Raw genomic sequence first — 11855 nt, forward strand, 5'->3', positions numbered from 1 at the left:
CCTGCTGGCCCCACTGCCGATGGGGCACTGGAGCTGAGTGCCAAATCCCCACTGAGTTACCTGGAGTCCCCAGTGGGTTGAACTCCTCACTCTGTTTTTTTGAAGCCTCAGTCTCCTTTATAATGACACTTAACACAGGTGGGGATTGTCCTAGGAATACTTGTTGTTAGCAAAACATCCCCTTTTGGTTTTTCAGTGCCACAATCCCTCCTCTCCATAGGAGTCAGACATGATGAGTCCATTTTGGGGGTCAGACTCTGATAAAAGGTTGAGAAAAAGATAGCATGCTGTAGACGGAGTTTTTGCTCTAAATCTAAGGACTAAGGTTTTGTTTCCCTTTTCTCATGAAATATTCTCTTCCTGAAGGCTCCTGGCAGGCCTGCCTTACTCATTCAGAAGAGTCTTCGGGGCATGTGTATATTATACGAAGTGATTCAGGAAATAGATCTAAAGGAATAATCTCTCTCTCTCTCTCTCTCTCTCTCTCTCTCTCTCTCTCTCGTTTCCCCTGCTGAAACTTGTAAAAATTCTTTGTGAGACTAATATATAATATATAACATATTATTTATCAATATATATAAAATATATACTTTTAGTGTACATATATACATATGTGTGTTATATACTTAGTGTATATATGTGATATGTGTATATATTTTAGTCTTACAAAATATATGTATATACATATGTATATAAATATAAGTACAGTGGGGCCTTGACTTACGAGTGTCCCGACTAATGAGTTTTTCCGAGATACGAGCTGTCTCTCGGCCCAATTTTTTGCTCTGAGTTGACAGAATAATTTGAGTTAACGAGCTCCGTCACGGAACGAATTAAACTCATAAGTCAAGGCCCCACTGTATTTTATTTCTGACTGCATAAAATTGGCAGTAATCTATTTCTAGAGAAATAGGAAAGGGATCATTCACCAAATTCAGTCTATAACATTATTGCAACATTGTATAACAGAACTCTTAACAAAGGTAGCTCCTTACATCTAGAGTGCTTATTAAAAGTACAAAATTCAGCTGGACTGGTGTGGCTCAGTGATTGATGTCAACCTATGAACCAGGAGGTCACAGTTCTATTTCTGGTCAGGCCACATGCCCGGGTTGCGGGCTCGATCCTCAGTGTTGGGTGTGCAGGAGGCAGCTGATCAATGATTCTGTCATCATTGATGTTTCTATCTCTCCCTCTCCCTCTCTAAAATCAATAAAAATTTAGTTTAAAAAATTAAAAATAAAATATTGAAATAAAAATGAAGTAAGAAAAAATGTATAATTTGTGATGTGATTATCTTCTTTTTTTTTTTTTGTTTTTGTTTTTTTTTTTTGGGTGGTGTGTGTGTGTGTGTGTGTGTGTGAAATCTATGATTTGCTTTAAGAACCACAAGTGTTCTCAGAAAGGTAGTTCATTAAGCTGTGTCTAATGTACCTGGTGAAGGGCTACCCTCTGCTGCTCCTGGCTTGTGCCCACCCTGGTGGGCTGGGACGCACACCAAGTCTGCTCTGCGGGGCCTGGCCCTTTCCCCACCCCCAGGAGACCCCAGCTCCTGAATGGAGGCAGCAGGGACCCCCTAGCCACCCCCAGGGGCACCCTCCTCCATGGCCAGTCAGTGATCCAGGCTGTCACCATTTCTTTTGTTTAAGGCCGCTTTGCTTCCTGTCCCCAGGCCAGTTTGTGTCTCAGCGCCTTTGACTGGACCCAACAGATAGGTCCCCAAACGGGCCAGTCCCCTGGAGGAGCCCTGCCCTGCCCTGCCCTGCCCTGGGAAGAGGTCACGCCGGGCAGAAGAAGTAGCAAACTTTTTATTAAGAGTCTTTTGCAGGTCAGCCAACTTTGCTGCGCTTAAATCTCCCCACACAACCAGGCGGCGGGAGGTGGTGGTGCCATCTCCTTGTAAGTGCCAGGGAGCAGGCACGCCAGCAGGTCCAGCCACTAGTCCCAGGTCTCCCCGCGTGTCAACGAGCCTGGGACTTCACGTCTGACTCCAGGGCCTCACCTTGTCCCATGAGGCCACATTCTGGCCAGGAAATAGGGGATTGTTGTTTTTCTCAAAACCACTGGATGTGCAGTTTACAAATGAAAGGTGAGGGTGAGCATCGTGGACAGAGGATGCTGACCTGTGTGGACTTGACCTGCCTTACAGAGCAGAACCAGGACACGGGGCCAGGGGGCCAGGGCTGGGGGCAGGAGCTGGGGAACGGACACCTCCAGGAGGGGGTGATGGCTGGGGAGGCTCCCGGGTACCCCCTCGCTTCTGCTGCTAGCCAGCCCCGGGGAGGGGAGGGGAGGTGCTCAGGAGAGGGCCTCTGCCCCTTTAAAACCTAGCTCTCACCCCAGTGCTCAGAGAGAGAGGGTGGTGTTTAAAACAATACCTCCTCTAGGGGTAGTAACCACAGAAAAATATTTTTGAATTGTACTAAATGTTAAAGGGGAACAAGAAAGGAAGTAAACAAAGAAACGCCAGAAGCGTAAAAACCAGCCTGGTTTCAAAAGCCGAGTTTCTGATCCTGCGATAACTCAGCGCAGCCCCCAAAGGCGGCCGCCACCTCAAAGGCTCCTGCCCGGCTTCCTGCCCGCCCAGCCGGCCTGCCTCCCGCCCCGGTGTCCGGGCCGCTTCCTGCCCCTCTCCAGGAACTCTGGATCCCTCCTCGCTCGCCAGGGCCAAAGCAGGTCCTCACAAAGCCTGGACTTCTCCGAGCCTTTCAAGTTGCCAGGCGCCCTAGTCCTGCCCCTTCATTCCAATTTACCACCCCGGCAGCTTATTGGCAGGTCCCCTGTGATTGACACAACCACTTTCCAATGATTGAACTCTCGCCCGAGGCGTCCCTGCAAGGATTTGGTGTGAGGTTGTGCAGGTGGTTGACTGCACAGAGATGCCCAGGGGAGGGGGGCTGGCACCAGCCCGTGCCAAGGCCCCTAGTCTCTGTGGTGCCCCCTCTCCTGTGTCTAATGTGCCTCCCCCTCCCCCTGCCCCAGGAGCGCCCTGTCCCTTGCAGGAAGGCCCGTGCAGGCCAGCAGTGGCTGCAGCAGCGACTCCTCACTGCTCCACAGTATAACCGGCCCCCACGCAGAACCCCGTGTGATCTCTGATGGAAGTTGCTACCTGTCTGCTAGAACGAATGAACTTTCCTCGCTCCTTTGTCAGGACCTCGTGTTCATGTCCTGAGTCCCCTCCCCTGCAGAGCAAGCCTGCGGGATCCTTTGCGTTTGTCCCAAGGGCCCTCTCACTTCTCAATGGCCAGAGAGAGCAAGCGGGGAGGTGGGGGCTGGGGAGGGGAGGCATATGACGGGCGGGTCTCAGTGTGCCTTTCCTTCCTTCTAGTTGTAGAGTTTACAGTCAGCCAGGCTTCCTGTGGTTCTGGATGAAGTCCGTGTTGTTTCTCTGAGGTATTAATCAATTGTTGTGAGCGGCATTAACTTCCCGGTGTTTATCTCTGCCGCCATCTTAGTTTCTCTGATTATCTTCTTAAGCATGAAAGAAAATCCAGAAGTTATAAAGAAAACATATCAAAAATCCAAAGACAAATAACCTGGGAGAAAATATTTGCAGTACCATGACAGATCATGGAAAAATATCTCTAATACCACAGTAGCTTTTACAAATGAATAACAAAAAGACAAAGCAGTAAAAAAATGTGCATTCTATATGACCCAGCACTTCTACTGTTTTGTATTACCATAGAGATATAGATACACATGAGCACAGGAAAGCATAGATAGATGTCTATTGTGGCATTGTTTTTAATAGCCAAGATATTGAAGATAGCCTGTCATTGAAAGGGAAATTTTAAATAAACTGTGGTCTATCTATACCAAGAAAACTACACAGTAGTTGAAAAGAATGAATTTATTATATTGCTACATCTCCAGGATTATCCTATATAATAAAAGCCCAATGACTGAATGGCAGAATACCAGAATGACTGGAACAACTGTGGCCCCTCCCCCGAGCCATCCCCACCCCCGATTGACCCCCATCAAGGCAGGCTGACTGGACCCCACCAGTGCACGAATTTGTGAACTGGGCCTCTAGTTGTTAAATAAAGACATTATATATTTTATGTAGCTATTACCACAAATAATGTCACATTAATAAATTACTTAGTTCATCTTTTTTTGTTTTTTTGTTAATCCTCACCTGAGTTTTTTTTTTCCATTGATTTTTAGAAAGAGTAGAAGGAAGGGGGAGAGAAAGAAATATTGATGTGAGAGGGCTAGGAATCTAACCTGCATCCCAGGTACATGTCCTTGACCAGGAATCGAACCCGAGACCTTTTGGTGCTTGTGTCAATGCCCTAACCGCTGAGCACACCAGCCAGGGCTACTTAGTTTATTTTAATATACTTTAATCACACTTCCAATTTTAATTAATCTCCTCCCCATAATTAAACACTTATCAGTTTGATGATTATCCATCTAGAAACATATATTTCTGTTTTGTATTTTAACTAAATATTATAATATTACATTATGACTTTCAGGTGCCCTTCATTATGAATTATAAGCTATTAGGCTCTTTGGTTATAAAGGAGACTCCTGTACAACTCAACTGAAATATGGTCTATGGTGGTTGTGCACATTAACATCTACGATAATAAAAGCGTAATATACAAATCGAGCAAATGACCAAACAGTAGAACAACTGTCTGGACAACCTTCCAGACGACCACACTATGACACCCACTGGCACCAGGCCAGCCAAGGTGGGTGTGATGCGATTGGTCAGGGGTCCAGTCATCACCCCATGATCGCCCTGCAGAGGGAGGCCCAGGCTACTGACCGGTGGGCTGTGGCAGGTGGGCGAGGCCTCCCTCTGCAGGGGCGATCCATCAAAGAGCACTGGCCAGGAGGGGCAGGGCCTACCTCTTTGGGGCAATCCATTGCGGAGCTCCTGGACTGTGAGAGGGCACAGGCCGGGCTGAGGGACCCCCCCACCCGAGTGCATAAATTTGATGCACTGGGCCTCTAGTAGATTTATAATTATTGTTTTATACATTTGTCTTTTAAGTAATATAGAAAACAAGAGGCGTTATAAACAAAATATGCAAAACTACTTACTTTTATATTTACCCATGTAGCTAGCTTCACCATTGTTGTTTATTTCTTCATATGATTTTTGAGTTACTTATCTATGTCTTTATTTCAGCTTGGAAGTCTTATAGGATTTTGCAGAGGTTAAGTACATACAAATGCGAATAAATATATTTTCTATAGTTTGAATGTACCTTACATTACTCAAACCATTCCCCTGTTAATTAACATTCAAATAATTTCTATGTTTTACCCATTTAAAGCAATTCTGCCTGCAATTAACATGCTTGTACAGATATCAAATTTACTGGTATTTTTATTTCTATGGAATAGATTCTGGAAAGTAAGAATTATTAATCAAAAAGTATGTGTTCTCTTACACTTCCTAGCCTCCTTTGCACATATGTTGGGGCTATCAAATGTAATATAAGACACTTCTAATACTTATAAACATGGCTGGGTGGTCTCTCCACTCTCCTTTCAGTAACCTTGGAAACCATGTGTGCCATCTGGAACACATGACTGTGAGATGAATGCACGCTAGAAACCTGAATAATCAATGGAGCAGAGCCACGCAAAAGAGCCAGTAACTCTCATTGAACTATGACATGAAGAAGTAATAAATTGTTCTAAAGCCACTGAGCTAGCCTCTTTCATCTTAATATACTGCTTTCACCACACCTCCAATTTCAATTCCCTGCCCACAATTAAACACAATTTGACGTATATCCATTTAGAAATTTACATATTTCTGTTTTGCATTTTAACTAAATATTATATTATATTTATTGTCATATTATTTTTACTTAACAATATTCCTAAAGATGCTTCAATATAAGAATCTCATTTTTTTAATAACTGTAGTATTTTTTAAAAATATATTTTTATTGATTTCAGAGAGGAAGGAAGAAGGAGAGTGAGATAGAAACATCAATGATGAGAGAATCATTGATAGGCTGCCTCCTGCATGCCCCCTACTGGAAATTGAGCCCACAACCCAGGCATGTGCCCTTGGCCAGAACTGAACCCAGGACCCTTCAGTCCACAGGCCAACCCTCTATTCACTGAGCCAAACCAGCTAGGGCATGACTGTAGTTTTTTTGGATACAGGTTGATCAGTTTATTTGCCTTTTCCCTTGTGATGACTTAAGCTATTTTCAATATTTTGGCTCTTACATACAATGCCACAATAGACATCTGTCTATGCTTTCCTGTGCATGCGTGTATCTATATTTCTATGGTAAGACAAGACAGTGGAAGTGTTTGCTCATATGGTATGTACATATTTTACTGGTTTGTTTATTTACCACACAATAAGCCATACATATATCCATCACCTCCAAAGTCCTGATGCATGTTGATACAAAAATCCTCAACAACATACTAGAAAACTAGGCCAGAAGCATATTAAAGAAAACTTTACATTATGATAAATTGGATATTATTCACAAATATGCAAGGAGTGATTCAACATATAAAAATTACATTAATATAAGAAAATGAAAAATACATCATTATCTCAATTGATGCAGAAAAAACATTTGACAAACTCCAACAGTCTTTCATGATAAAAACAACAACAACACTAAAAAATCTAGGAATATAAGAGGATTGTCTCAACATAATAAAGGGTATTTATGAAAAAGTCAATGCTAAATTATACTCAATATGTGAAAGATGGAAAGCTTTCCACGTAAGATCAGGAACAAGACAAGGATACCTGCTTTCACCACTATTATACTGAAATTTCTAGTCAGAGAAATTCAGCAAGAAAAAGTAATTAATTAAATCTAGGATCCCTATCAAGATGGTACCACAGGTAAATGCAATACTACTAGAATCCTCCAACAACCACATCAAAATTAAAATGAAACTACAGAACAACCGTCATTCTACAGAACTGTCTAAAATATAACCAAACAGAAATCCAATAACTACGAATATAATAGAGCCCAGATGGCGTGGCTCAGTGGTTGAGCATTGACCTAAAAACTAAGGTCATGGTTCAATTCCCGGTCAGGACACATGCCGGGTTGCGGGCTCTATCCCCAATGTGGGGCACACAGGAGGTAGCCTATAAGTGATTTTTTCTCATCATTGATGTTTCTGCCTCTCTCTCCCTCACCCATCCTCTCTGAAATCAATAAAAATATATTTTTTTAAATAATATAAAAATTGAGAGGGGCAGCCCTGGTTGGTGTGGCTCAGTTGGTTGGGCATTGTCTCATGTACCAAGAGGCTGCCAGTTTGATTTCTGGTCAGGGCACATGCTCAGGAGGGAGTATGCAGGAGGCAGCCAATTGAGGTTTGGCTCTCACATTAATGTTTCTCTTTCTCTCTCCCTCCTCCTTCCTCTCTCTCTAAAAATCAATTAAAATATATATATTTTTTAAAAAAATTGAGAGGGATATCTCAGCTGCAGTTTCCCTCATGAGTGAGAGGTCCTAGCCCCACACCGGGGCCCCAGACCCCCCAGTCCAGAGGGGTGCCAGCAAGAGAAATCCCCATAACCTGGCTATAAAAACCATTCTGTATTGTAGCTGAATGAGACAGAGAGCTGCTGGATTCCAAGGCGGTTCTTTCAAAGGGCCCCCACACAGATTTACTTGGACTCACTCCCTCTGAATTCCAAGGCTCGGGCAGAGCTTGAAAGGCACCAAGGACATACGGGGAGAAACTGAATTATCTGGCATCTTGGCAAGAGCTGAGGCGGGGGCAGCTTTCACCAAGACAGAAGTGCTGGCAAAGACCATTGTGCCTTTACTGAGCCCTTCCCCCACAGAGCCAGGAGGTGGACACCGTATCTAAGTCTCCATTAACGTGGCTAACACTGTTCACCTCACCCTGGTAATTCCCTGAGATCCTACCCCACCCAACTTGTGGGCCCATCCAAGCTACTTCTAGTGGCTTTTCCATATTAATGGCCTGTCTTGGCTCATACTTCAAACTTTTCTCAAATCTGTCAAACAAACAGCATCTGGCCTGGGAGGGGTGCCCCATACCTCTTGCTAAGTGTCCCCAGTCCTGGCACTAGTGGCAGCCAGCCTTGGTTCACAGCTTGGCCTCTCCTGGGCATCTCTAAACCCAGCAAAAGTAGCATTTACTTGTAGATCACTTTGTAGCTCATGCCCTGTGGTCCCAGGCAGGACACAGGTGGCAGCTGACCTTGGCCTGCACCTCCAGAAGGCTCCAGAGCTACTTCCACAAGTCACACAATCAAGGAATAGAAAGAGTAAGCATCAGAGCCCAGTTGAAGTAAGTCCTGCTCAATGGGGTGAGCCCCTGCACAGCGAATCCTCCATAGTGGTTGCAGTTAGTTCTTGCAGCCAATCAGCCTGGGGGTAAATCCCTCCCATTGATATGCCAATAGCAATCAAAGTTCAAGTACAACAGAAGGGTGTACACAGCACACATGGTGGAGCCCACCTGGAGTGCCTGGCTTAGGTTATCAGGGAGGCTGTGCCACTGGACCCCACAGAACACCTACTACAAAAGGCCATTCTACTAAGCCCAGGAGACATAGCAGCTCTACCTAATACATAGAAACAAACACAGGGAGGCTGCCAAAAAAGGAGACAAAGAAACATCTCCCAAAAGAAAGAACAGAACAAAACTCCAGAAAAAGAACGAAAACAGAGACAAGCAATCTACTAGATGCAGAGTTCAAAACACTGGTTATAAGGATGCTCAATGAACTTAGGTGAAGACTAGATGAACTTAATGAAAACTTCACCAAAGAAATAGGAAACATAAAAATGGAACTACAACACATAATAAAGAACCAGTCATAATACATGAAATGAAATGAAGAATATATTACAAGGAGATTAAAAATGGTGGCAGAGTAAGTGGATGCTACACAGACATGCTCCGAGGGCCACACTGGAATTACAACTAAAATACAAAAAAGAAATACTGAATAATCAACTGAAGACTAACTGGAGAGAACCCTGATAACCAAGGTTGGAAAGTGGAGACTGCATAGAGACTAGTAGGAAGGGCGGAGGCTCGAAAGGGCTGGCTAGGATCCCACAGACAGCTGCTGAAGTTCCGGGAGAAATATCTTAGCTGTGGGGGGTTGCCACTGAGAATTCTGGGGCCCCCCAGCAAAGAGCACCAGAACTGAGAAAGGTGCTCACATAACATCTGCCTGTGAAAAGCAGGGTTGAAGTATGCCAGGGAGAGACGGCTGGCTGGAAATGCAGTCACCGTCTTAAAGGACTAACATACAAAATTTCCTGTGCAGCCCCTCATCTTGGGCTCTGGCAGAAGGAGGGTGGTGAACTGGAGCTGTGTGAACAGAATCCAGGGTTGGGTGCTGTGACATTGTATTAAGCAACAGATTCTTAAAATTAACACTAAAAGCATGAGAAAAAAATGCAATAAAATAAAAACATATAAAGTGTGCTTCATCAAAATTAAAAACTTTTGTGCATCAAAAAACACTATCAAGAAAGTGAAAAGACAACCTAGCGAAGGGGGCAATATTTATAATTCATATATCTAATAAGGGTCTACTATCCAAAATAAAATACTCCTACAACTCAACAACAAAATGACAAGCAACCCAATTAAAAAATTGGCAAAAAACCTTTCTGCAAAAAAATGTATAGTTGGCCAAAAGTAATATAAAAATATGTTCAACATCATTAGTTATTAGGGAAATGCAAATTAAAACCACAAATTGGAACAATATTCTTGTTGGGTATCCTTTATATGTGAGAAGTCACTGTTATTGTTGCCTTTGGATTTTTTTCTCTGTCTTTGTCCTTTAGCAATTTGATTATAAAATGTCTTAAGGTGGATCTCTTTTGTCTATTCTACTTGGAGTTGGTTAAGCTTCTTTGATGTGTAAATTCATGTTTTTGATCAAATTTGTTAAAAGTCTTTGGACATGCCCTAACCAGTTTGGCTCAGTGGATAGAGCGTCGGCCTGAGGACTCACGGATCCCGGGTTCGATTCCGGTCAGGGGCATGTGCCTTGGTTGCGGGCACATCCCCAGTGGGGAGTGTGCAGGAGGCAGCTGATCAGTGTTTCTTTCTCATCGATGTTTCTAACTCTCTATCCCTCTCCTTTCCTCTCTGTAAAAAACCAATAAAATATATTTTTTAAAAAAGAGTCTTTGGACATTATTTCTATTACATCTTGAGTCAGTTTCAGTAGTTCATGTCTTTTATATAAATGTGTTCATTTAATCTAAGCTATCAACTTTGTTGGCATACAATCATTCATAATATTCCCTTGTAGTTTATATCTATTTCAATAAAGTTTATTGTACTATCCCCTCTTTTATTCTTGATTTTAGTACTTTGCATTTTCTCTTTCTTTTCAATCTAGTTAAGGTCTGCCAATTTCATTTATCAAAGAACCAATTTCTGATAATGTTAATTTTCTTTACATTTTTTCTTCTGTATTTCATTAATTTGTTCTGTAATTCTTATGATATCCTTCTGGTTGCTTTTAGGTTAGTTTGCTCTTCTTTTTCTACTTTTTAAAGCACACCTGTCAGAATGGCTATCAACAAAACAGCAAACAACAAGTGTTGGCGAGGTGGTGGAGAAAAGGGAACCCTAGTACACTGCCTGTGGGAATGCAGACTGGTGCAGCCACTGTGGAAAACAGTACGGAGTTTTCTCAAAAAATTAAAAATGGAACTGACATTTGACCCAGTGATCCCACTTCTAGGAATATATTCTAAGAAACCTGAAACACTCATCACAAAGATTATATGCACACTTATCTTATGTTCATAGCAGTGCAATTTACAATAGCTAAGAACTGGAAACAGCCTAAGTGCCCATCAGAAGATGAGTGGATTAAAAAACTGTAGTACATTTGCACAATGGAATACTATGCAACAATAAAAAAAGAAAGCACTCTTACCATTTGCAACAGCGGAAAGGAGGACCATTGTAAAACTTTCAATGATAAAGATTTAAAAATAAATAAATAAATAAATAAATAAATGCAAATCTGGGAAGTTTTCAGCTATTTTTTTTCTTTGAATAATTTTCTACTAATTTTTCTTTCCTTTCCTTCAGATACTTGCATTGCACAAATATTGGTTTATTTAAAGGTGTGTTACATTTTCTTTAGTCTCTGATCACATTTGTTCATTCTGTTTTCTCTCTGTTATTTTTTTTTCTTAAATATATTTTCTTTATTTCAGAGAGGAAGGGAGAGGTAGAAACATCAATGATGAGAGAGAATCATTGATAGGCTGCCTCATGTGTGCCCCACACTGGGGATTGAGCCCACAACCCGGCATGTGTCCTGACCGGGAATCAAACCCTGAGCTCCTGGTTCATGGGTCCATGTTCAACCGCTGAGCCATACCTGCCAGGCATTGGTTGAGTCTTGTATGTGCTCTGACTAGGGATCCAACCCTCAACCTTGCATATCAGAACAACACTCTAACCACTGAGCTATCTGGCCAGGGCTTGAAGTGCTTAATTCCTTGATTAAACTTCAAGTATATATTTGCTAAACAGGTATTAGTAAGTACTATCAGAGTCTTACATTTCCATTTCCCTTTTATTAAGCTGAACATTGAAACAAAATATAGGCAGAAAGATATTCTTACTGCTAATAATATATTAATATGAATTTTGAAAATGACTAGTTGTTGAACATACTAGGCTTTAAAATATTTTTTTGTGTGTTTTTTTCTCTCTCATTGCCTGAGATAATTCCAAAATATTTGTGTTTTAGCAACATTATATGTGTAAGCAGTATGTCATAAAGAATGAGCGGAGGTAGCTTATCTAGAAAATCCTTGCTGGTACTTTCAATTAGATTAATGGAGCTGATTCTGAAC

Source organism: Myotis davidii, unplaced genomic scaffold (assembly GCF_000327345.1).
Source record: "Myotis davidii unplaced genomic scaffold, ASM32734v1 scaffold1126, whole genome shotgun sequence".
Classification (NCBI taxonomy): Eukaryota; Metazoa; Chordata; class Mammalia; order Chiroptera; family Vespertilionidae; genus Myotis; species Myotis davidii.